Source organism: Arvicanthis niloticus, chromosome X (genome assembly GCF_011762505.2).
Source record: "Arvicanthis niloticus isolate mArvNil1 chromosome X, mArvNil1.pat.X, whole genome shotgun sequence".
NCBI lineage: Eukaryota > Metazoa > Chordata > Mammalia > Rodentia > Muridae > Arvicanthis > Arvicanthis niloticus.
In genome coordinates, this window is record NC_047679.1 from 125,602,751 (window position 1) to 125,627,476 (window position 24,726).

The 24,726-nt window shown below is 43.7% G+C and overlaps 2 pseudogenes; both read left to right on the top strand.

Annotated features, from left to right (window-relative positions):
• LOC117695181 (melanoma-associated antigen B16-like) overlaps nucleotides 1-10,418 on the top strand; it is an 18,645-nt pseudogene extending 8,227 nt beyond the window's left edge.
• A 7,755-nt stretch (nucleotides 10,419-18,173) lies between these two features.
• On the top strand, nucleotides 18,174-18,284 carry LOC117695667 (U6atac minor spliceosomal RNA; annotated as a pseudogene).
• Nucleotides 18,285-24,726: the final 6,442 nt, after the last annotated feature.

Here is a 24,726-nt window from a genome sequence, read left to right on the forward strand (position 1 = left end):
AATAACCCCCTTAAAAAATACAGAAGACACTATCAAACAGGTGAAGGAATTTGAAACAAACGGTTTCAGTCTAAAATTGAAAAGAGAATCATTAAAGAAAACTCAGGGGGACAGCCCGCAGATGAAGTCCTAGAAAGGGAATAGATGCGAGCGTCCCAGATGCAAGCATCATCCAACTGGAGACAAGAGAGAGAATCTCAGCAGCAGAAGACACACATGAAGACATCATACACATTCAAGGAAAATACAAATGCAAAAAATATCCCATTTTAAAAACATTCAAGAAATCGAGGACACAGTGAAAACATTGCCCTGAGAACAATATGTATAGAAGAGAGTGAAGATTCTCAACTTATAAGGCCAGCAAATGTATTCGACAAAATTATAGAAGAAATCTTTCCTACCTAAAGAAAAAAATTGCCCATAAATATTACAAGAAGCCAATGGGACCATAAAAGAAATCCCTCTCATCATATACAAATTAAAATAGCAAATGCACAAAACAAAGAAAGAATATTGAAAGCAGTAAGGGAAAATGGTCAAGTAACATATATAGCAGGCCTATCAGAATTATACCAAGAACATTGATTAATCCCTGTATTCATTCTATGGAACCACCACTAATAATCTGGTCTTCAATAGCAACAAAACCAACAGAAAACCACATATATCATTGGGAGTGAACAACTATCTACTCAATAGATAACTTGATCAGGGAAGAAGGAAGAAATTACAAGACTTTTTAGAATTCAATGACAATAAAGACACAACATATCCAAACTTAGGGCCACAATGAAAGTAGTGCTAAGAGGAAATCTCATAGCCCTGAGTGCCTCCATAAAGAAGTGGAGATATCATCCCCCTAGCAGTTTAACAGTTCATCTAAAAGCTCCGAAGAACAAGAAGCACATATACCCAAGAGAGGAGACTGCAGGATATAATCAAACTCCAGCTGGAATTAACCGAGTAGAACAAAAAGAACTATAAAAAGAGAATCAAACAAAACCAGGAGCTGGTTCTTTGAGAAAATCAACAAGATAGATAAACCCTTAGGCAGACTAACCAGAGATCAAAGAGACAGTATCCAAATGAACGAATTCAGAATGAAAAGGAAGACTACTGAACAGAAACTGAGGAATTTAAAAAAAATCATCATATTTTAATACAAATTCTATATTCAATAACCGTGAAACCTCAATGAAATCTATGATGTTCTATGACAGATACTAGGTACCAAAGTTAAATCAGGGTCAGATAAATCTTCTAAACAGCCCCCATAACCCCCATCCCCACCTAGTGGAATGAACTGATCATTAGATATCTCCCAACCAAAAAAAAAAGAAAAAAGAAAAAAAAGAAAAAAAAAAAGAAAAGAAAAAGCTCACAGGATAAATAGTTTTAGTACAGGAATTTTATCAGACCTTAATACAGATACTCCTCAAACTATTCCTAAAATAGAAACAGAAGGAACACTACCCAATTTCTTTCTATGAAGTCCACAGTTTTACCTGATACCTAGAACCACAAAAAGGACCAACAAAAAAAGAGACTACGGACCAATTTCCCTTGTTGATATTGATGAAAAGTACTCACTAAAATTTTCACAAACAGAATCCAAAACACATCAAAATGATCATCCACCATGAACGTGTAGGCTTCATCTCAGGGATGCATGGATGTTTCAATACATGGAAAATACAATCACGTAATACACCATATAAACAACTCACTGGCAAGGAAAGAAAAGACCACATGATCATCTCACTAGATGCTAAGAAAGCATTTGACAAAATTCAACACCTCTTTATGGTAAAGTCTTGAAAGAACAGAATTCAAGGCCCAGACCTAAATATAATATAAAAACCAATATACAGCAATCAATAGCCAGCATCAAACTAAATGGGGAGAAACTCAAGCAACCCCATTAAATCAGGGACAAGACAAGGCTGCTCACTCTCTCCCTACCTATTCAATATAGTACTCGAAGTTCTAGCCAGAGCAATTAGACAACAAAGGAGGTCAAAGGGATACAAATAGGAAAAGGAAGAAGTCCAGATATTATTATTTTTCAGTGATAGTATACATAGTGACCCCAAAATTCTATCAGAGAGCTCCTACAGCTGATAAACACTTCAGCAAAGTTGCTGGTTATAAAATTAACTCAACAAATCAGTAGTTTTTGCTCTACTAAAAGGATAAAAAAGGCTGAGGAAGAAATTAGGGAAACACACCCGTCACAATATCACAAGTAATATAAAAATATCTTGATGTGACTCTAAACAAACAAGTGAAAGATCTGTGGGACACAGAACTTCAAAGCCCTGAAGAAGAAATCAAAGAAGACCTCAGAGATGGAAAGATTTCCCATGCTCGTGGTTGGCAGATTAATATAGTAAAATGGCCATCTTGCCAAAGCATCTAAGATTCAATGCAATCCCCATCAAAATTCCAACTCAATTATTCACAGAGATAGAAAAAGCAACCCTCAATTCATTTGGAATAACAAAAAATCAAGGATAGCGAAAAATATTCTCAAGAACAACAACAACAAAAGTCTTCTGAGGAATCACCATCCCTGACCTCAAGCTATACTATAGAGTAATAGTGGTAAAACAAAAACAAAAAAACTATTTGATGATATTGGTACAGAAACAGGCAGGAAATCAATGAATAGAATTGAAGATCCAGAAATGATCCCACATACATATGGTCATTTGACCTTTGACAAAATACTAAAATCACCCAGTGGAATAGGACAGCATTTTCAACAATTGGTGCTAGTTCAACTGGAGGTCAGCATGTAGCAGAATGCAAATTGATCCATACTTATCTCCTTGTACAAACCTCAAGTCCAAGTGGATCAAGGACCTCCACATAAAACTAGATATGCTGAATCGAATAGAACAGAAAGTGGGAAGAACCTTGAAAACTTGGGCACAGGGGAAACTTCCTGAGCATAAACACCAGTGGCTTATGCTTTAAGAGCAACAATAGACAAATGGGACTTCATAAAATCGAAAAGCTTTTGTAAAGCAAAGGACACTATCAATAGGACAAAATGGCAACCCACATATTGGAAAAGATCTTTACCAACCCTACATCCGATAGAGGGATAAATATCCAAAATATACAAAGAATGTGAGAAGGTAGACTCCAGAGAACCAAATAACCCTATTAAAAGGTAGAATCTTGAATGGCTGAGAAACACTTGAAAATGTTTAACATCCTTAGTCATCAGGGAAATACAAATCAAAACAACCCTGAGATTCTACTCACACCAGTAAGATGGCTAAGATCAAACATGCAGGTGACAGCAGGTTTGGCAAGGATGTGGAGAAAGAGGAACAATCCCTCTATTGCTGGTGGGACTACCAACCTAGTAAACCACTTTGGAACTCAGTCTGGCGGTTCCTGAGAAAATTTGAAATAGTTCTCCTACCGACAAGACTCAGCTATACCACTCCAGCTATTATCTTTTGGGCATATACCCAAAAGTTACTCCATCATGTAAGAAGGACACATGCTCCACTATGTTTATAGCAGTCTTATTTAATAGCCAGAAGCTGGAAAGAATCCAGACGTCCCTTAACAGAAGAATGGATACAGTTAATGTGGTACATGTACACAATAGTGTATTAGTTAGTGATTCAAAGCAATGGTCTTCATGAAATTCACTGGCAAATGGATGGCACTAGAAAATATTATCCTGAATGAGGTAACCTAGACACAAAAGAAACACACATGGTATGCATTGACCGATAAGTGGGTAATAACACAAAAGCTCACAATGGCCATGATACAACCTACAGACCATAGGGAGCATAGAAGGAAGGAAGACCATGGGGTGGATGCTTCAGTCCTGTATTCAGAGGGGAACAGGATGAATGTGGGAGGTGGAAGGAGAGGGGGACAAGGGAGGGAGAAAGGAGGGGGAGGAAATAAGGGTGGCAATATCAGAAACTGGAGGAGATATGAGAGAGGTACAGAGGTTAAGGAGATCGAATAAAATAGGTAGCAGGATAGATGAGGAACTGCAGATAGCCACTGGAACATCTCAGACACCAGAGGAACGGTGCGGGTCCCCAGGACCCAACGAGATTGACTTTAGCCATAAAGTGCAGAGAAGGGGGGATAGAACCTGTGGAGACTACCCGCAGTAGATAAGCCAGACCCTGGTTGATGGATGGGGCCACCCATCCATCTCAAAGTTTTTTTAACCCAGAAATGTTCCTGTCCAAAGCAAGAAACAGGGACAAAAAATGGAAAAGAGACTGAAGGAAGTGTCAACTGGGAATCCCATCTGAGGCTACATCATGTCTGCAGACACCAAACCCAACACTGCCGGCATGGTCAAGAGGCACTTGCCAGACAGGAACCAAGTGTGGCAGTTCCTGGGGAGGTCTTGCCAGCAACTGACCCAATGCAGAGTGGGTTGCTTGGAGCCAACCATCAGGGTGAACTCAGGGAACCTGGTGGGGGGAGCTGGCAGAAGGACTGGGGGAGCAGAGGGGGATTGTAACCCCATTGGAAGAACAACATAGTCTGGCCTGGATATCTGGTTCTCCCAAAGTATCGACCACCAACAAAGGAGTGTACCTGGAGGGATCCATGGCTCCAGATACATGTGTAGGAGAGGATGGCCTTGCCTGACAGCAACTAGAGGGGAGGCCATTGGTCCCGGGGGACGTTTGATGCCCCAGAGTAAGATTTGTGCCTTAAAAATAGAAAGGTGTAATTGTGGAAAGCATAAATTTAAAGGAGCTGAGGTGCAGAGTTGCAAGCAGTGAGGTAAATAGGAAGCCCAGGAAAAAAGCAAGGTCACAGTGAAATGGTCTTTGAATTTTATGATGCATTAAAATATTAACTTAGAAATTTTTAATTAAAATTGTGGTTTATGGTAGATTATAGTAAATCAAGACATACACACACACAGACAACACACACACACACACACAATACATGTAAGAATAAAGTCAAATGTTTGCTAACATTATATAGTATGTATATATGCATATTTTATATACACATATACTCACATATAAATATATATGATTATATATGTATATATATTTACATATGCATATACCTGATGAGTAGTTTTTACAAATGTATTTATAGTTAATAAAATAATATCTAATGTTCTTTTTAATGTTTCATAAAACCTTACAATTCTACCTTTGGATATGAAAACAAGCATTTTAACGGTCATGGGACACATGCTTCATTAACCCACAATATTTAAGATTGAATATACAAATGTTCATTAAAGTTTCTTCCAAAATAATTGTATTACATTTTTAATGAAATAACTTTAATCTTCGTGAAAATATATTATTAGATATACATAAAAGAATGAACATATATATGTTTGTCCAATGTCTTTAGGTTAAATTTTATTTTCATTTTCAAAACTATAGGAAATATACTCTCAAGAAATATTTAGGTTCAGAATGGAGGTAATCTCACTCTTTCATTAATACAAATGGCTATGTCATTAAGTCTTTCTTAATAATAATGGCTAACATCTTACATTTTAGGATAAAGTTCATTCTATATTTATAACATTAAAACACAAAGCTATTGTTTCTGTCTAGTGAATTCCTCTTCAAAATACTAGTCTTTCAAGGTTCATATCAATCCTGATTTTAAAGTAAAGAAATCATTTTAAAGCCCTCAAGTCTCCTCAAAAATAGGTTAAGAAAATGGGGATGTGGTAGGGGCTCGGAGCCATTTCTGAGGTGTCCGGAAGTGTGAAGGCCGCATGTGTTTCCTTGCATCTGTTACTTCCGGTATTCAAAGCCATTCTGTGAGGCTCCTGGAACAGAGACCTTCACGCAGGGGGTACCAGGTACTTGAGGGGTTCAGAGTCTTTTTCTGTGGAAGGCTGTCTTTAACTTAGTGCTTCAGGTTGGTAGGAATTGGGGGTGAAGACTCGGGGCCATTTTCTGAGGTGTCCAGAAGTGTGAAGGCTGCACTAGGAGTCTTGAATGTGGGAGATTGGGAGAAGTTGAGACCATTTTGTGAGGCTCCTGGAACAGAGACCGTCACACAGGGGGTACCAGGTACTTGAGAGGTTCAGAGTCTTTTTCTGTGGAAGGCTGTCTTTAACTTAGTGCTTCAGGTTGGTAGGAATTGGGGGTGAAGACTCTGAGCTGTTTTCTGAGGTGTCCAGAAGTGTGAAGGCTGCACTAGGAGTCTTGAATGTGGGAGATTGGGAGAAGTTGAGACCATTTTGTGAGGCTCCTGGAACCGATACCGTCACACAGGGGGTTCCAGGTACTTGAGAGGTTCAGAGTCATTTTCTGTGGTGCCTCGAAGGGCTTCAGTAACTCAGGGCTTCAGGTGTTTGAGGATTTGTGAAGGAGGCTTGGAGCCATTTACCGAAGTAATTGGAAGTAGGAAGGCATGCTAAGCTTCTTGCATCTGGATCCTTAGGGGACCGAAGACATTTTGTGAAGTTCCTTAAGGGAAACCTTCAAGAAAGGACTGCATTCTATCTGCAGGCACTCAAGGGGCTTAGAGCCACTGTCAGAAGTGCCTGCAAGGGTGTCATTAGTACTGTGTTTCAGGTCTTTGTTAACTGGGGAAGAGGAGGAGATCAGAGCTATTTTCTAATGCTACTGAAAATGTGAGGTTCCTGGGATGGAGACCTTCACCCACAGGACTCTTTACCCAGGCCTTGGCAGCAGGAGCTCAGAGTCGTTTTCTGTGGTGCCTGGGAAGGAGTGGATAATGCCACTCTTTAGACATTAGGCCAGAGAGGGGCACAGTCATTTTCTGACGTACCTAGAACACTTGAGGCCATAACAATGTTTCTTGCATAAGAGGCTTTGTGGGGTTCAAAGCTATTTGTGAAGTTCCTGGGAATAAGACTGAGTGGGGGGGGGGGTCGAGGACATGTCACACATGGCATTCTACATCCAGGCACTTGGGGGTGGGCATAGCCATTTTCTGAGGAGCTAGGGAGTAAGTCACACCAAGCTTCCTGCATAGACAGATGGGAGCTATTTTGTGAGCGGACCACAGTGTGACACCCACCCCATGCTTTCTTAGTGTATGTGACTAGTTTCCAGGTTTGCAAAGGCCCCTTTGAGAATAAAAAGCTTTCTCTTTTTTTTCACTTTGCCCAGATTTATTCATTGCTACTGTTTATCCATATTGCTTTTCTCTTTTTATTATTTTTTTTAGTGTGAAAACAAGTGGGACTGTTTTAATTTGTGACTCCATTACCAACTGTGTTGATGTGTATGAATCTAGCCTCAAGGCCCCTTCTATTTAAAACTATTTTAACAACTCCACACAAGTATACAGTGTTTGGTTAGCATGTCCCCAAGGGGAACAGACAGAATTGCTAGAGGTCTTGAGCACTTTGTAGAGACACAATGTAGCTACATTGTATTCCTTTTGTCAGTCAAAGAACAAACCTAGGGTGACTGGGAGTATTACCACGACTAGGGCTTCCAAATCTCCCTCCTAGGAATTGACAGTTTTAAAGCCAAGGTTTTATGTTCTTGTTGCTTACAGAATGCCAAGTACCCACTTGCTGCAATGAGCCACTTCCCCCACTATTTTACATACAACAGAATTCCTGGTTGGGATAGATACTCTATCAGAAGCAAAGAGACACTATAAGCTTGACCTAAGTGAAAATTTCTAGATAGTAGGTTAAGAATTACTGCAGCCTGGCACCAAGTATGGTCCAAATTAAACAATAATGCCATCCTTGCCATTCAGAGCACAGTTGAGTCACTATACACCCTTGTATTCTGATGCCTTGAGGACGCCAAACTGTTTCACTGTGCGTTTGCTTAAGACTGTGGTGTGAGAAAGAGCAGGGACATTTTTTTTCTGGGTGTAAGGCCTCCGATATGTAAGGATAAGGAACCAGGACCACCCAGGAGGAGCATAAGACCCCTGATAAAGGACATGCAAAAGCTGCCTGCTCTGCTGCACAGAATGTGAGTGGAGATCTAGCATACACCAAAGATGCCGTCTCTGACTTGGAGGTTAGATGTCATCTCTGACTTGTAGATTAGCTGCGAAGGTGGAATTCAGAGGTGGCATTAGCCTGAAAGATGGAAGTGGGGGTGAGTGGGTCAGGAAGTGCTTTGTGTTGAATGAGGAGGAAGAAAATCTTTGTAATTTGAAACAAAATACAGGACCCTGACCACTTTGCCAGTTTTTAGAAGCCCCTGCCCAAGAATATCCAGAAGTGATACATCTTGACTTCTGTCTCCTCTCTCAGGAAGGTGAGCCTGTTAAGTCTGGGATACCACCAGAGCCCACGGGGTGCCAGGCATCTGTGCCAGAGTAGGTATCCATTTTGACCAGGAATCCAGGTATGTAGTCATGGTCAAAATGAACAGGTGAAGTGGGCCCCATCCCCCATACAAAAGAGTGCATAAAGCATGTATGCTCCTGTTGCAATGACTGGGAGCCCTTATTAGGGGCTTCCATGCCTTCCATGGAAAGCAAGGATCTCGAAGAGGAGTGAGCTAAGATGCTCTGCAGGTGGATTTTGGGAACTCCTATCTCCTAAGAGATGAGCTCAGGACAGTTGGCCATTATAGTATATCCCCCACAGGGGTCCCAGTTCTCTGGAGTGGACTACAGGGTATTCAAGTGAGGAACTTCACCAGAGTGGGAACCCTTCCTTGAAATCAGGTCTTCAGATAGGAAATTCAGGGAAAGGATCCCGGGCATGAGCAAAGGAGTCTCCACTCCAGACCACAGACAGTGGCCCCACAAGAGACTTCCCCGAGGCACACAAAGAGTCCTGAGCAGTATGTCTCCTGCCCTTGTTCAAGGGCAGAAGAGTGCAGGAGCTGAAAGGCCTGCTGAGAGCTCCTTGGCCTGGATCATCAGAGGAAGGTCAAGGTTTGTGAGGACACAGGGTGAGAGCTGAGGAGTCCCTTCCTCATACGCAAGAGTCCTCACTACCTACCTGCCTGCCTGAGGGCCGAGGGTGGGTAACCAAGGAACTTAGAGTGGATTCCCCTCTCCTGTTCTGCCTTTCTCGCAGATTAGCATCTTGCCTTAAGAAGTTGGACAGCAGGATCATCTAGAGCAGGTTAGATGTATCCATTCTTCAAGGCAAGAATCAGGGTACTGTCCTGTTTTAGCATAAATGAACCACACTGAATTGGGTTCCTCTCTTTCAGTAACCCTTGACCAGGTATCAGGAAGTGGGAGGTGCCCTTACTGCCTTCTGTTCCACTTCAGAGACACAGAAGTTGTTCTGAGGATTTACCTCAGGCAAGAGAAGGCATGCACAGTGAAGCCATGTATATTCTCCTTTAGGCCATGATATATGCAGTACCACTATACTTTGACCACAGAGCATTCCCCAAGCAAAATCCTCTAACAGGGATTTGAGAGCTGACCAAGTACCTGCTGTCAGAATCCACTCACCTTCTTGCTTTCTCCCTAAGTCCTGTGAGTCTTCATCCCTGTGACCTCCAAGGTGTCCTGTCTGTGATCTCAAGTATATTCAACATGGATCCTCCTAAGAAGAGCCAGAACTTCAATGTCCTGGACAGTACTCAGTCCCAAAGCAAGCCAGGGGACCTGAAGGGTACCCATGTCCCCATAGCAAATGTGGGGGAGGTGGTGGCCACTCGCCTCAACCTTAGGGGATGTGTCTGTGCGAGGAATGCTGAGATCATCTCAGAGTTCTCAGAGTGCCTCCTATCGTCCTATTGTCATGCACTTCATTGCAGGGGTACCATCTGCTGTAGGGTCTCATAACCATCGAGGGAAGTGGCCAGTGCAGTGTTCCCTACACAGGAAGCAATAAGTAGAAAGGTAGTTAGTCTGGTGCACTTCCTCCTTTTCAAGTGTCGAAATAACCAAATAGTAACTAAGGCAGAAATGCTGGCTGAGATCACAAGAGCTTATGAGTTGTCCTACCACGTGATATTTACTAAGGCCTCTGATTGCATGTGGCTATTGTTTGGCACTGACGTTATAGAAGTGTACCCCCTTGTCCACTCCTACTTTTTTGTCCCTGCACTGGGGATCACCTATGACAGGATGAAGCATGGCCTTCCAGGCATACCCAAGACAGGCCTTGTCATCATTGTGCTATGCATCATCTTCTTGCATGACAATTGTGTCAGTGAGGAGGAGTTGTGGCCTTTATTGAATAACATAGGGCTGTATGCTGGGAGCGAACATTTCATGTATGGGGAGCCCAGGAAACTCATCACTGAGCATTTTGTGCAGGAAGGGTACCTGAATACAGACTGGTGCCGGCAGCCTCCCTCCTAGCCGTGACTTCCTGTGGGGCCCAAGGGCCCGTGCCGAAAACACCAAGATGAAAGTCTGGATGTTTTTTGCCAGCATAGTTTAGGCAGCATCCCAGATCCAATCCCTTCAGGTATGCAGAGGCTTTGGTAGAAGAGCTACTGAGGTCCTAGGTCAGGAGCACCTTGCAAATGGTACCCTCTGCTCTGACTGGCACCCCATTCTAGTGCACTGGCAGTGCACATCCAACCATCAGGTCAGGCAGAGTCATTGGTCTAAGAAACTATACCCTCATTTCAGAGCTGTTGGGAGGAGTTCCATCCTATTTCTCCTTTTATGACTGGGTGTCTTAGGGGTTTCTTGCTGTACCAAAATGCTGTTACTTTTACTACAAGATTCCTTGGCTGTAGACGTTTCCCCTTTATGAATGGAATTACTAAAACCTGTATTCTTGATCCAGACTAGGAGAGTCTTATTATTTAAAAAAAAAGGAGGTTGCCTCCTTCTGTCTAACTTGTACAATGTCACTGATTTCATGGCATTTGAAATGGAAATTTTTTGACAATGCAAAGAATTCACAATATTTTGAACAACAAAATAAATTTCTTCTTGATTTCTTCATCTCTTTCTATTTAATTTCTTATTACAAAATGAAATCAAAAGGGAATTGCTACCCTAAATCTTCAGTGAGCACATGGTCTCTCTAAGGCTCTGTGTTAGGGAGACATGGGAGAAGTCAGATCTGTCAGTACCCACAGGATGTGTGAGTGCAGAGGAAGCAGACTTGCAAGGGAGCCATCAAGAAATGCTTTAGATCGGAAGTCCAAGCACAGGAAAGCAGCAGTGTGCTCTCTAAGCAAGAGCAGCCACATGTCAATGCCATAAAGAAGGCAGTTGTAAGTGTGGAAAATGAGAAAGAAGCTGAGACCAGGTCTTTCGGGTGGGGTGGGGGGAGTTGGGTGAACTTAGAGTAGAGAGATGGGGAAAGTGCTCTGAGCAATCCCTGCTCCTTAGTAACTTGGCAGGAAAGAGTCAGCCTGGAGTGTCCTTCAGAGATTAAACATCAACACAAACATCTGCAAACCCTAGGCTGAAACAATCAATCAAAACCAAACAAAGTAGGCAGAGAATACTGTCCTGGTACAGGATCTGGAATTACAGCTGAGCACACCACATGCACTGCAGGGCTGACCCCCAACCTCTGGAAGAGGTTTGTGAGTCATGGTGGAATTGTGGAAAAGTGGATCTTAGAACTCCCCCTCCTCTGCCTCCTTGGTCAGGAGAGGCAGAGCTGACTATTCAGATAACTCAATCGTTTCTCACTTGGACGAGTGTTTTACCTGCACATATGACTGCACTACATATGACCCTGGTGTCCCCAGGGGTCAGGAGAGGGTGACTAATTTCACAAAACTGAACTTTTCGAGGTTGTAATCCTCCATGTGAGTGTTGGAAGCTAAACCCTGGTCCTCTACCAGAGCAGTAAGGGCTATTAACCACTGAACAAAACCTCTAGCCCCAGTTCCATTTAACAAGCATTTGTGTGTGTTAAGTGTGAGTGCATAAGTATGCAGGTCTTGGTGGAAGTGTGGACATAAGAAAATGGCTTTCCAATGGATTCCCAGATTTCTCAAGGTCAAGTCAACATCTTTGCTGGTTTTAATGGCTCCCACCACTCCAGGCAGGGTCACTGTCATTTTTACTGCTGCCTGCAATGATCCAGCATGGCTGACCTGAGAAACTGTGGTTCATTCCCATGCCTGTCTGCCTAACACCTCACCAAGGATGTGTTGTGGCCTTTACTCTGCCTCAACCCTTGGGGCTAAGTGCTCTGGTCAAGAGAGAGATTGGTGGGGCTGGAGGGGCAAGCGACTTGAAGATGGAGACAAGACAGGGTGTGATCAAGTCTCTTTTTGTTCAAGTCTCTTTCAAGTCTCTTCTATTTTCTCAAGTCTCTCCTATTGAAGGGAATTCTGAGGTATTTATATACACAAGCAGGAGAACACAGGTGAAAACACTTTACCACATGCACCATACAGCTGGGGTCACTAAACAGCAAAACAAGCTATGTGGGATAAACAAGATATTTATCAGAGTGTGATTCAGCTGTTATAGGCTTTTGACAACCAAGTCTTTCATCAGGGTATTTGGTTCCAGATAGCTGCAAAGTTGATCTAGCTGCTTTCTACTAAAGTCGGCTCCCAACAGATCCCCCTTTTTAAATTTTTCAAAAGGAAAGCCTGGGAAAACTTATGGAAACCGTGCCTGTCAGAGTCCCCTACTTCCAGCCTATAATATTGGACCTGTATGGGTTTCATTTGAATAGCATCTATCTGTTGCAGTACAAAAAAATGTTGAACAGCATGAACCCGAGGGACAAGAGATTTAATGCCTAAATAGTTGGTATAAAAGCAACACTCTTTAAGGCAACACACAACTTCCCCTGTTGGAGAAGTGAAACGTCTAAGCCTTGTACCCACAAATTTATACCAATGAAATCCTTGAATTTTGCATCAGCTTAGTAACAATTATACAGATAAAGACAGCCTAATATTAACCACTTCAGTCCCCAAGTCCAGGGAATTGGGGCACCAACTCTTCATTAACTTCTTCAAGCTGAACATGGGCATTGAGATATTAGAAGAGGGATGAGGGGAGGGTAAATTGATAAGCATCTGAAGTCTGTCTTAACTATATCCAGCTGGAAGTCCAGGGCATCAGTGAACATGCAGGTGATGAGAAGATTCATTCACCAAGGCTGTGTATTCTGTAATATACAAATCTCAAAACAAATTTTAGTATCAAGATAATTATTTTGATTCTCTGAAATCTAGTGTTCTGGAGGCCTACCTCTGTCATGTCTGATCCATATAATTCTGGAAGACATAACTACTACCTTAGTGACCTCATCAGAAAACTCATAGAAAAACCTTTTTTTCCAAATTAGCCTTTCCTTAAGCCAGTAACCAGAAAAACCTTTACATTGAGTTTTTATCCAGAAAAATATAACTATATAACTCAGAATCACACCCATTTTGAAAGTTAAATCAATTAACATTATCATTCTGCTTAGCTCTCTGTCTAGAGCAGCCTTCTATTTATTCCTCGCGTCTTTAAAGCCTTTTTCATCTGTTTTTTACTCACTTATTTCTTGCCCCATTTTCGTTACTATAACCTTTATTTATTTATCTGTTTGGCTCTCTTGACTCAGAGCAGCCTGTAATTTACTCCTTGTATCTTTAAAACCTTTTTCATCTGTTTCTGCTTACTTATTTCTTGCCCCGTTTTAGTTACTATAACCTTTATCTATCTGTTTGGCTCTCTTGACTCAGAGCAGCCTGCAATTTACTCCTTGCATCTTTAAAACCTTTTTCATCTGTTTCTGCTTACTTATTTCTTGCCCCGTTTTTGTTACTATGCAATCACCTTTGTTTCACTTCCAAATTCAGCCAGCTCTGTCAGTTGACTGTTCTCCAGCGCAGGGTGTCTTCCACTGTATCCCGCTTACTGGAGTTCAAACATTGAGGCTCTGTCAGTTGACTGGTTCTCCAGCGCAGGGTGTCTTCCACTGTATCCCGCTTACTGGAGCCTGATGTTGGGCGCCACAAATGTTGAGATCCTGCACTCTCGCTTAACGCTTTGGCTCAAAGCTTTGGGGCTAAGTGCTCTGGTCAAGAGAGATGTGGGGCTCTTGGGGCAAGAAACTCGAAGAATGGAGACAAGACAGGGTGTGATCAAGTCTCTTCTATTTTCTCAAGTCTCTCCTATTGAAGGGAATTCTGAGGTATTTATATACACAAGCAGGAGAACACAGGTGAAAACACTGTACCTCGTGCACCATACAGCTGAGGTCACTAAACAGCAAAACAAGCTATGTGGGATAAACAATATATTTATCAGAGTGTGCTTCAGCTGTTATAGGCTTTTGACAACCAAGTCTTTCACCAGGGTATATGGTTCCAGATGGCTGCAAAGTTGATGTAGCCGCTTTCTACTAAAGTCGGCTCCCAACAAGGATGTGCATGGATTATAGATGCCCACTGATGATGCCCACTATGTTTTCAGGTTCCAGGGAGCTAAACCAGATCCAGAGGGTAGAGCAGCCTGCATGTCCACGTTCTGCTCCATGTTCTAGTTCCTAAGATAACATTTCACCTCCTTCTCTCCATTGTAATTGGGAGACTCTCAGGAGATAATGGCTTTGGGATTTTCGTGAACAGCAGTGGGTAGTGAGTGGTTTGGCTGGAAATGTAGCTTTAGGGTGGGTTGGAGCTAGTCTCTGACTAGCAAGCTAGGAGTTTCTCTCCCTGTGAGGAAAACACCCAGATTTCCACATGTGTCTGACAAGGGGGAGGATTTAGTGAAGTTTCTCCATGCGAATTCCTTTGGGCTCATTAGCTACCTCATTTCTACCTTTCACTACAGCTCTCTTCACCACAGGCATTTGCCCCGGGGCCTTTACATGTAGCACAGAGACTCCAGCTTCCAGATGGACAGGCTTTATCACCCCATTTCCCAGGTGATGAGCTCTGAGGTCCTTGGAAATCTCCCTGATTCCTGCCACAGGTCACTGGGCAGGAGTCTGCATGCACCCACGGCTCAGACAGTTCCAATACTTCTGGCACAACCGCTGACCCTTCTGCTCTTAAGGACAGGGTGCTTCTTGGCTCTTCAAAAGGTCTTATCAGGCCTCAAACAAAAGACCCTCCAGGAGGCCAGTGCAACTTAAGGAAATCAGCTTCTAAGGAAAGGTAGCTGTGCATGAGTCACACAGGATTGGGGATTGTCCCTGAGTGCATTCTGGATAGCTGAGTGTCCCAGTATGGAAGTCTCTGGTCATTCCCAGGACTCTCTGGTGCTCATGCACAATGTCCCTGCTGGTCCATTTTCTGTGTTCTTGATGCATCCATCTTCTGTAGGGAAGAAAGGAGCCCCTGCCTTCCCCTGTGACTGTCTTTCACAGTGACCAAGGCACCAGTTGAGGTGTTTGCTGAGAGTGGTCAGATGTGTCACAGCACAGACTCACAGGTGAAGGTTCGCTGCTGGTCTAAAGGAAAGATATTACTGGTGATCTCCCAAGAAAATGATAAAATCATCCTGACCAATAGAGGAATCTGCCATTAATGAAAAAGGAAAATCTTGTCTCTCGGCTTTCCCCAGAATCCTTTCCTGTGACATGGCTACTAGGGGACTTACAAGGTTCTATCTTTCTAGGCGCTTTAGAATATAGAGATTTTCAGGGGAAGTCTGGTATTAGCAGAATCTTTGCCAAGAGGTAAAGGATGCTATTGCCTCATGGGGTTGAGGAGATTCCTCAGCAGTTCAGAGCCATGTCTGTTCTTGTAGAGCTTCCAGGTGAAATTCCCCCACCCACAAGTCAAGCAGCTCACCAGCAACTGTCTGTGAGTCCAGGTCCAAGGGATCAGGCTCTGTCTTCAGGTCTCCATGGACACTGGACCATGTGGTGCCCAGGAGGAATGTGCAGGCAAGACAACCCTACAGATATCACATCAAGTTTCCACTAAAAAATGAAACAGCGCACACCAGTGTTGTTACCTTTCACTATACACACTTAATATTGTTTGGTAGATGACCTAGGTATAGGGTAGAGCCTGCCACCCCCAATCTACCAGGGCTCTGGCAAGTTTCAGTGTGTCACCTTTTCCTTTTAATCATGTCATTTACTTTCATATCCCTGGGGCTACAGTATGGGTGCATGGATGGGTCAAGTTTTGGTTACCTGAGAGTCTTTGGTTTCCCTGTTATACATTCATTACCAGTTAAGGGAGCTCCCAGTCTCATGTAAGTCCGTGCTCAAGGATCAGGCATCCTCTCCAGTCCTCCAAAGGCAACTGCACTCATGTGCTCTAACAAAAAACAAGACCCACATGACTGGTACTAAAACTGAATCATTTAAAAAGAATCCTCTGTCACTCTGGGTGCAGTGATCTTTCACTCCATGGTGCCTGTGACTCTGTCATAGCCCTGTCTGTGGTCTGGAGCATGGCACCTCTGCTTCAGGTTCTATAAGACATACAGACCATGATGATTCCTGCATGATCTTCTCTGATGGCATCCAGGTATTCGTACTCAGGTGGATGGGACCATGCTCTCACTCACATGGAACTTGGAACAGTCCCTTGTGTCCTCTTGCTGAAAGTGGGATCTTACTCATGTCACTTTGATAGGCACTACCCTCACAGCATCTCAGGATATGACAGGCAGATAGAGAGGGAGAAAGAAATAGGGAAATGATTCCTTCACCTGTTGATTCCCTCTAGATTTTCATGTCTTCTTTATCTTTTCTTATATTTCTCTTTTAAAAAGTTAATTCCTTTTTATTTTGAATCTATGAAAGTTGTCTGTTTGTATACACCTGCAGCAATGCATTCCAGTCCCTACAGAAGCCAAAACAGGGCACCAGATGCTCTAGAACTGGATCTGCAAGTGGTGTGAGGTTTCATGTAGGTGCTGAGGACCAAACCCAGGTTAGAACAACAAGAGGTCTTAAACGCTGAGTCATTTCTCTAGCCTCTCTTTTATTTTCTGTTCTTTGTACCTGGAAAGTTTTCAAAGGACACACAGGCTTTGTTTGTGTCTCTTCTTTCACCCTCTTCTGACATTGCTACACCTATCCAGACAACCCTGAACATTTACAGTGCTGAGGTTCTGTTTAACTGTGAGACCACCAATAGGTGCAATGCTGTGTACATCATAGCTCGCCCCTTAGTACATCTGTCATGTTTTCTGCCTCAGAATGGTATGAGCTTCCCACTGCCCCTCAACACTCCACAACTTCAAATGATGCCTGTCCATTAGAGGAGAATATCAATTTGCCTCCTTTAGCACATTATAAAGAAAGTCACACTTCCAGGAGGCTGACAAATTGACAGACAGTATTTCCTTAACGATAAATTCTCTTGAAGGCACAACATTGAGGTGATGCTGGCTCTCCAAGGTTCTCACTGGACAGTATGGACTCACAGCTGTTCTTGGATCTTTCCAAGGATAGGCTCATTCTTACCACCCGGCTATGGGTCCACTGTGCAGAGCATACTCCACAGAACAGAATAGTACTCCACAAGCCTGTGCAGTATGAGATCCCGCTTCACAAGAGCCCCTGTCCTCATTGAGATGGATGCAGATTGTTGAGAACCGCACTAGTCCCTGTTCAGGTGCCAAAAATATTGGGGCCTAGGCTGCCCCACTTTGGGCGGCCTAAAATGTTGAGGCCCTCTCCACTCAGCGCTTGGCGGCCACTGTGTCCTGGCCCAAGCTGCTGCTCTGGTCCGCAGGTCGGGTTCAGCAAGAGAGAGAGAGTAAGGATGGAGTCGAAGAATGGAGACCAGACAGAGTGTGATTCAATCCCGTTTATTCTTCAGTCTCTGGTCCTAGTCCAAGTCTCAAGTCTTGAGTTCCTAGTTCCTAGTTCCTAGTTCCTAGTTCCTAGTTGTACTCCTTTTGTTCTCTTCCGAGTGTCTAATGTCTACTCCTACTCCTAGTGTCTGAATCTCTGTTACTCCAAATTGTTCTCCAAGTTGTTCTCTCTAAAATGTCTGATTCTCTGCTTTTATATGTCTCACTTCTAAGCCATGCCTTTTGGTCACACCTTTAATCATGCCCTTAGGTCTTGTCTCTAAATCTGATCTCTACACTTCTAAATCACACTCTTAAATTACACACCTTTAATCTCACACACCTTTAATCTCACACACCTTTAATCTCACACACCTTTAATCTCACACACCTTTAATCTCACATGCCCAAGGTATCTAAACCAAGATTATCAGAGTGTGCTCAGCTGTTGTAGGCTATTGTAATCCAAGTCTCATGTCAGGGTATATGGCTCAAGATGGCTGCAAATCTGATAGCCGCTTTCTGCTAAAAGTCGGCCTCCAACAGCAGATAACAGCTGACTTAGCAAACTCGTGCTGTATGGAAGGAGAGGGTAGCAACCCCTTTAACAAAGATGGAAGAGTGCTGGGGACAAGTGGTTAAGACCCAGTCTCTTGCTTTGATATAGAAAATGACTATTCTCCTTCTATGTTAAGGCTATTAACCCAGACCCTAGAATAGTAATACTACCTGTTCCCTCCTGTTTGTAATTCTTACATTTTAAGTGTCTGTGTGTTTGTGTGTGTGATTTTGTGTGTGTGTGTGTGTGTGTGTGTTACATGTAAGGGAACTAAGGGCAGCCAGAAGAGGGAAAAGAAGAATGGGCCACAGTGGTTATATACTACATGTGACATGAAAGAGAAAGGAGGTGTCCCAGGAAGAGGGTAGGGTAGAGCATAGCAGATAGCAGAGGGGATCACAGAGGAAACATCAGCAAACACAAAATGTCTATGAAAATGCCTAATGAAACCAGCTATATTGTATATTACCATGAAAAAGCTGAACTTTAAATATTTATAGGAAGAAGTACAAAGTCGTCCTGAGTCCCAACATTGAGGAACTTCTTGTGACAATTTCTACCTTTGTGGGGCTCCTTCAGACCAAGGTCTCTGCTGTCCTCGGGGACATCTTATTCCACAGGAATGACAGTCCCTCAAGACACCTGAACTCCACCCAGCATCCAGTCATCCTTTGAGAGCTATGGAGCCTCAGCCCCAGGAGTGGAGCCTCCCTAGTGCCAAGAGGGTAAAGAAAAATACAGTCACTCAGTCTGAGCAGCTGCTGGCTACAGCAGAGCAGTCACCTATGAAGGGAAATCAGGAGAAATGTCAGGGCTGGCCTAGCTCCCTGAAGGGCAGGGGGACAGACTCAGGCTACCAGAGACCCCTAACTAGCTTTGAGGAGTTAGCAGAGGAAGGAGGTGAGATGATACCCCCTGATTGACAACTGCTTGTGCCCTAAGAGGAAAACAGAATCCCTCAAGTATGCACAAAGCAGACATTGGACATCATGAGAATGAGGGACCTATGCCACTTACACACCTCTGTGGAATAAGGAACAGAGATCTCGGTCTGAAAGAGACCTACAACATGATACACTGTGGTAAGAATATCCTCTATGTTGGGAGTCAGGAGGGCATTGATAAGTTTTGAGCATTGGCCTGAAAACAATCCCTAACTTATGTTCCTGGGCCCACCAGCCTATTTCCAGGCATAGGAAGCACAAGCCCAGTGGGATCTCTGGGCTTTGGGGGAATGAAGACATCAACAAAATTTGTGACAAATTGTAATGCTGTGGGCATGGAGTAATAAAGCTAGCCATTTTGGTTGCATGTTAAGGACCCCAGAAAGGATTCTGTGGTGACTCTGGCATTTAGATGAGACCATGAAAACTAAGGAGTTTATAAGTGTTCAATGGCCTGCTTTCAGTGTGTTCTGGCTCTGTGTAGAAACTGCAGATTTCTCAAATTCATCTCTTTCTCTCTCTCTCTCTCTCTCTCTCTCTGTCTCTCTCTCTCGCTGTCTCTCTCTCTGTGTGTGTATGTAGGTGTGTGTTTGTGTGTTGTGGGGTGTGGGGGGTGTGAGTGGGGGGGTGTTCATGTGCACGAAGGAGCACGCACACCTGCTTTTATGTGTGTGTGTTCTGTGCTCCCCAGGACATAAGAATCAATTTCCTTCTCCTGACTCCTGATCTTATAGTGCCCATGTACTGAGCCTATTGGTTCACTTTTGCTCTAAGAGACATGCACAGCATAGGTCCCTTTTCAGCCTAATATGTCCCTTTTCAGCCTAGGTTGACAAGACAAGCAAACGTCTAGCCAAGCCACTTTTCCTAGGAGACAAGGAAGAAGGGCCAAAGACACTTTCTGCCTCCCCATAAGCCCATTACTCCATGACCACTGCAGCAAGGGCTCAGCAACAACACTACCCCTTTATTTGCACATCTCCACCTGACATATTGTCTCCATCACAGCACCAGAGCCTAGAACCCATATGACAAATTTCTCTTCTACCACCCAGCCTAAGGATTGAAAGCAATAATAGTGGGGCTCCACCAGAGCCAAAGTCCTCATCAGTTGAGCAAAGCATGGTCCATGCAGCCAGCACAGATCCTTTATCTTTTGTTAAGCACCACGAGGTAGTACTGATTTGATTGTGAACAACATACTCTTGTATTCAGAGATGCTGGACCATGATTGATCTTCTGGGGTCAACATTTCAAACCCTTCTGCTGACTCGGATAAAAGGACTGTTACCAGCTTCAACTGAACCCCTTTAGCCCTGAGGAGTGGAAGAGACCTCTTAAGATGTTTTTTTCCAGGACCTCAGGGAAAGGTCTGAGAAGTCTACACACATGTCAAAAAGAACTGCAGAAGCCAGAAGATTCGCCTACAGGATTCCAGGAGAGTCAACAAAATCCTGACCTCTCACTGTTCATTTGTAGTAAGTTCTGTAATAGTCTCCCTTGTGGTCTTGCCAGGTCTACAGACAGCTGTGGTAACTGCTGAGTGTGTCAGTGTCCTCTCTCTTCCATAGTCCTGATGTCCTCTCTGGTCCTAAACCCACATAGTCAAGATTGTAAGTTTCCTTGGTTTGTCTCTTAAATAGGGACTTTCATGCACTTTTCACCACATACACTCAGTTTTCTGGATTGAGGGAAAATCCCCTTTTGCCCCTTCTGCTCTACAGAAGATTTTTAACAAAACAATTGTTTACCAAGCCACTACTATGAAGTAAAGATGGTATCTACTATGATTTTCTAATATTGTGGACTTCAATAAAAACTAGCACTTAACATGTCTAAAATCTATTTCTCTTTTGTAAATTTAAAAAGATTCTTGTAAGCTTCAGGAAACCACACAGACCTACCTCTCTGGAGTCAAGTGGATTAAGTCCAGATAACTTCCCCGTGTCCATCACTAGCCTAAGTTCCCCACCTGTTGCCTATTCCAGGGGGCAGGATTCCTCCATGTTCTCATGTGCTCCTGGCCAGCCTCTCTTCCTCTCTTTCTGTCCTTCTCCTCTCCTCCTTCTCTGCCTCTACCCGTTTCCAGGTCCTCACTCACCCTCCCCCCAGTAAATCTTCTGTGTACCTGGCCTGTCATATGGTGTGATTCCACAGGGCCTGCCAGCTTCTCCTGCTGCCAACTCATTATACTGCTTTATAGTTCCTAGCAATTCAGGCTCTAGGAGCCACTAGGGTGATTCTGTGAGTCTTCCTCTGGAGTCTCTATCTGCTTTGATCCCTCAATCACTCCCCCATGTCAATTTGTGGCAGTCACTGGTTGCCCATTCTCTCAGTCTCTGCTCCTTCTTCGGCGGCCTGCATATTTTGTAGAGAGGACATACATTGCGTCAAAGGTTTTGTAGCTGGGTTGCTGTCCTTATCCTTCCACTGTGAATTCTTCTTGACTATACAGGAAGTGCCTACTTCTGTATGGTTCACTGCTAGGAGCCTCAGCTAAAGTTGCTACTAAAGACCCCAGGAGCCTCCCTCCATGCCAGATCTCTGGCAGTTCCTTGCAATTGCCCCCACATGACCAATCTCTCTTCTTTCTCCTGTGCTTTCCCTACATCTGATCCACCATCCCGCTCCTCTTTCAATCTACTGCCCCTCCCAGTTCCCTCCCATCTTCCACCTCCAATAACTACTTCCCCTCATGAGGAAGTTCCAACCATCCTCTCTTGGGCCTTTGGGGTTATCTCCTTTCTTTATTTCTGTTGAATAAAGCATGGGTGTCCTGTACTTTATTGCTAATATTCACTTATCAGTGAGTACATATCATGTCTGTCTCTTTAGGTCTGACATACCTCACTCAAAGTGATATTTTCTTGTTCCATCCATTGCCTGCAAAACTTATACCTTTGCCTTTATTAATTGAGTAGAATTCTTTAGCTTGCACATGGTCATGGGCGAATCCTGTTGGGTTTTTGTGGTTCTCTTGACTCCAGGGAGGAGCAGAAGTGAGAGATTTTTGACTGAGTTAACTCCACACAGTGCCAGGCAGATGCTGAGGGGCTCTGCCTGGTTGTGAGAGATGTCAGTCTGAAGTTCCATGGGGGGCATGTGTTGAGTATCCAAGGATCTTGAGTGGACACGGAGGCCAGTGTTCTCCATTATGGACTCCCAGATGCCTCTGGGGGCTGCAGAAGAACAGAGATGCAAGAGGAACAAGGAGAAAGAGACCCAGACAGCGCCCCATGGATAGCACTCGATTGGGTGGATCAAGGCTCAGATAGCTTGGTTGAATTGGTGGTTCTGGTGGCTGGAATGCAGAGAAGTCCTTGACAGGAGATTAGACAACTGCAGCAGCTGTGCCAGCAACAACAGCCCATTAAAGGCCTTCTCCATGGTTCCCCATAGCAGGCCCCAAAGACACGAGGAATCCATGGTTTTACAAGCTTTATTGTCATGGCGGAAAGTAAATGAAATCTGGATGTACCCCCAGGAAACTCTGGGCAGACCTGAGTTAAATAGGGAAGAGAGTCTAAGAAGGAATGCTTAATTGCTACACCCTCCGGACCTTAGGTATCTCATTAATGTGAAAATCTCTTGAGGCTGAAACCTGTAGTCACGCCCTCTACCTGTGGAGGGACTGGTAGGGGCATTGCCTTAAGTGACAGAAAGGCTTGGGTCAATGGATGCCTTTGGCCTGGGTCAGGAGCCTGGAATCTGGTAGTGTGGAGAAATGTTTTCTGTCCCTTGCAGGGTCTCTGGCCATCTCCAGCCAATGCTCCTCCAGAAACCAAGCCATCCTTTCATGGTACCACAGAATTCCATTGTGTAGATGAAACTCATTTACTTTAGCCATTCTTCAGTTGAGGGACATCTGGGTTGTTTCCAGTTTCTAGGTATTACCAATAAGACTGCTACTATGAAAATAGTTGAGCAAGTGTCCTTGAAGGATGGTAGACCATCTTTTGGTTATAAAAGCATGGAGTTGTATAGCTGGATTGTATACATCACGGTTCTCTAGAGTAACAGAACTTTTGGATACTCGCTATATATTAAGGGAATTTATTGTAATGCCTTATAATCTGTAGTCCTGGGTTACATGGGAAACAAGGGCATAGGAATTATCATAAAACAAATGAAGTTATCAACTTGATAGGAGTGAGGCTGGAAATGTTTCGAAGGCAGGTAACTGCAAAGGTCTGGAGAGGAGGTATTTGAGTATTCTTGATCCAGACTAGGAGAGTCTTATTATTTAAAAAAAAAGGAGGTTGCCTCCTTCTGTCTAACTTGTACAATGTCACTGATTTCATGGCATTTGAAATGGAAATTTTTTGACAATGCAAAGAACTTCACAATATTTTGAACAACAAAATAAATTTCTTCTTGATTTCTTCATCTCTTTCTATTTAATTTCTTATTACAAAATGAAATCAAAAGGGAATTGCTACCCTAAATCTTCAGTGAGCACATGGTCTCTCTAAGGCTCTGTGTTAGGGAGACATGGGAGAAGTCAGATCTGTCAGTACCCACAGGATGTGTGAGTGCAGAGGAAGCAGACTTGCAAGGGAGCCATCAAGAAATGCTTTAGATCGGAAGTCCAAGCACAGGAAAGCAGCAGTGTGCTCTCTAAGCAAGAGCAGCCACATGTCAATGCCATAAAGAAGGCAGTTGTAAGTGTGGAAAATGAGAAAGAAGCTGAGACCAGGTCTTTCGGGGTGGGGTGGGGGGAGTTGTGGTGAACTTAGAGTAGAGAGATGGGGAAAGTGCTCTGAGCAATCCCTGCTCCTTAGTAACTTGGCAGGAAAGAGTCAGCCTGGAGTGTCCTTCAGAGATTAAACATCAACACAAACATCTGCAAACCCCTAGGCTGAAACAATCAATCAAAACCCAAACAAAGTAGGCAGAGAATACTGTCCTGGTACAGGATCTGGAATTACAGCTGAGCACACCACATGCACTGCAGGGCTGACCCCCAACCTCTGGAAGAGGTTTGTGAGTCATGGTGGAATTGTGGAAAAGTGGATCTTAGAACTCCCCCTCCTCTGCCTCCTTGGTCAGGAGAGGCAGAGCTGACTATTCAGATAACTCAATCGTTTCTCACTTGGACGAGTGTTTTACCTGCACATATGACTGCACTACATATGACCCTGGTGTCCCCAGTGGTCAGGAGAGGGTGACTAATTTCACAAAACTGAACTTTTCGAGGTTGTAATCCTCCATGTGAGTGTTGGAAGCTAAACCCTGGTCCTCTACCAGAGCAGTAAGGGCTATTAACCACTGAACAAACCTCCAGCCCAGTTCCATTTAACAAGCATTTGTGTGTGTTAAGTGTGAGTGCATAAGTATGCAGGTCTTGGTGGAAGTGTGGACATAAGAAAATGGCTTTCCAATGGATTCCCAGATTTCTCAAGGTCAAGTCAACATCTTTGCTGGTTTTAATGGCTTCCCACTCCAGGCAGGGTCACTGTCATTTTTACTGCTGCCTGCAATGATCCAGCATGGCTGACCTGAGAAAACTGTGGTTCATTCCCATGCCTGTCTGCCTAACACCTCACCAAGGATGTGTTGTGGCCTTTACTCTGCCTCAACCCTTTGGGGCTAAGTGCTCTGGTCAAGAGAGAGAGTTGGTGG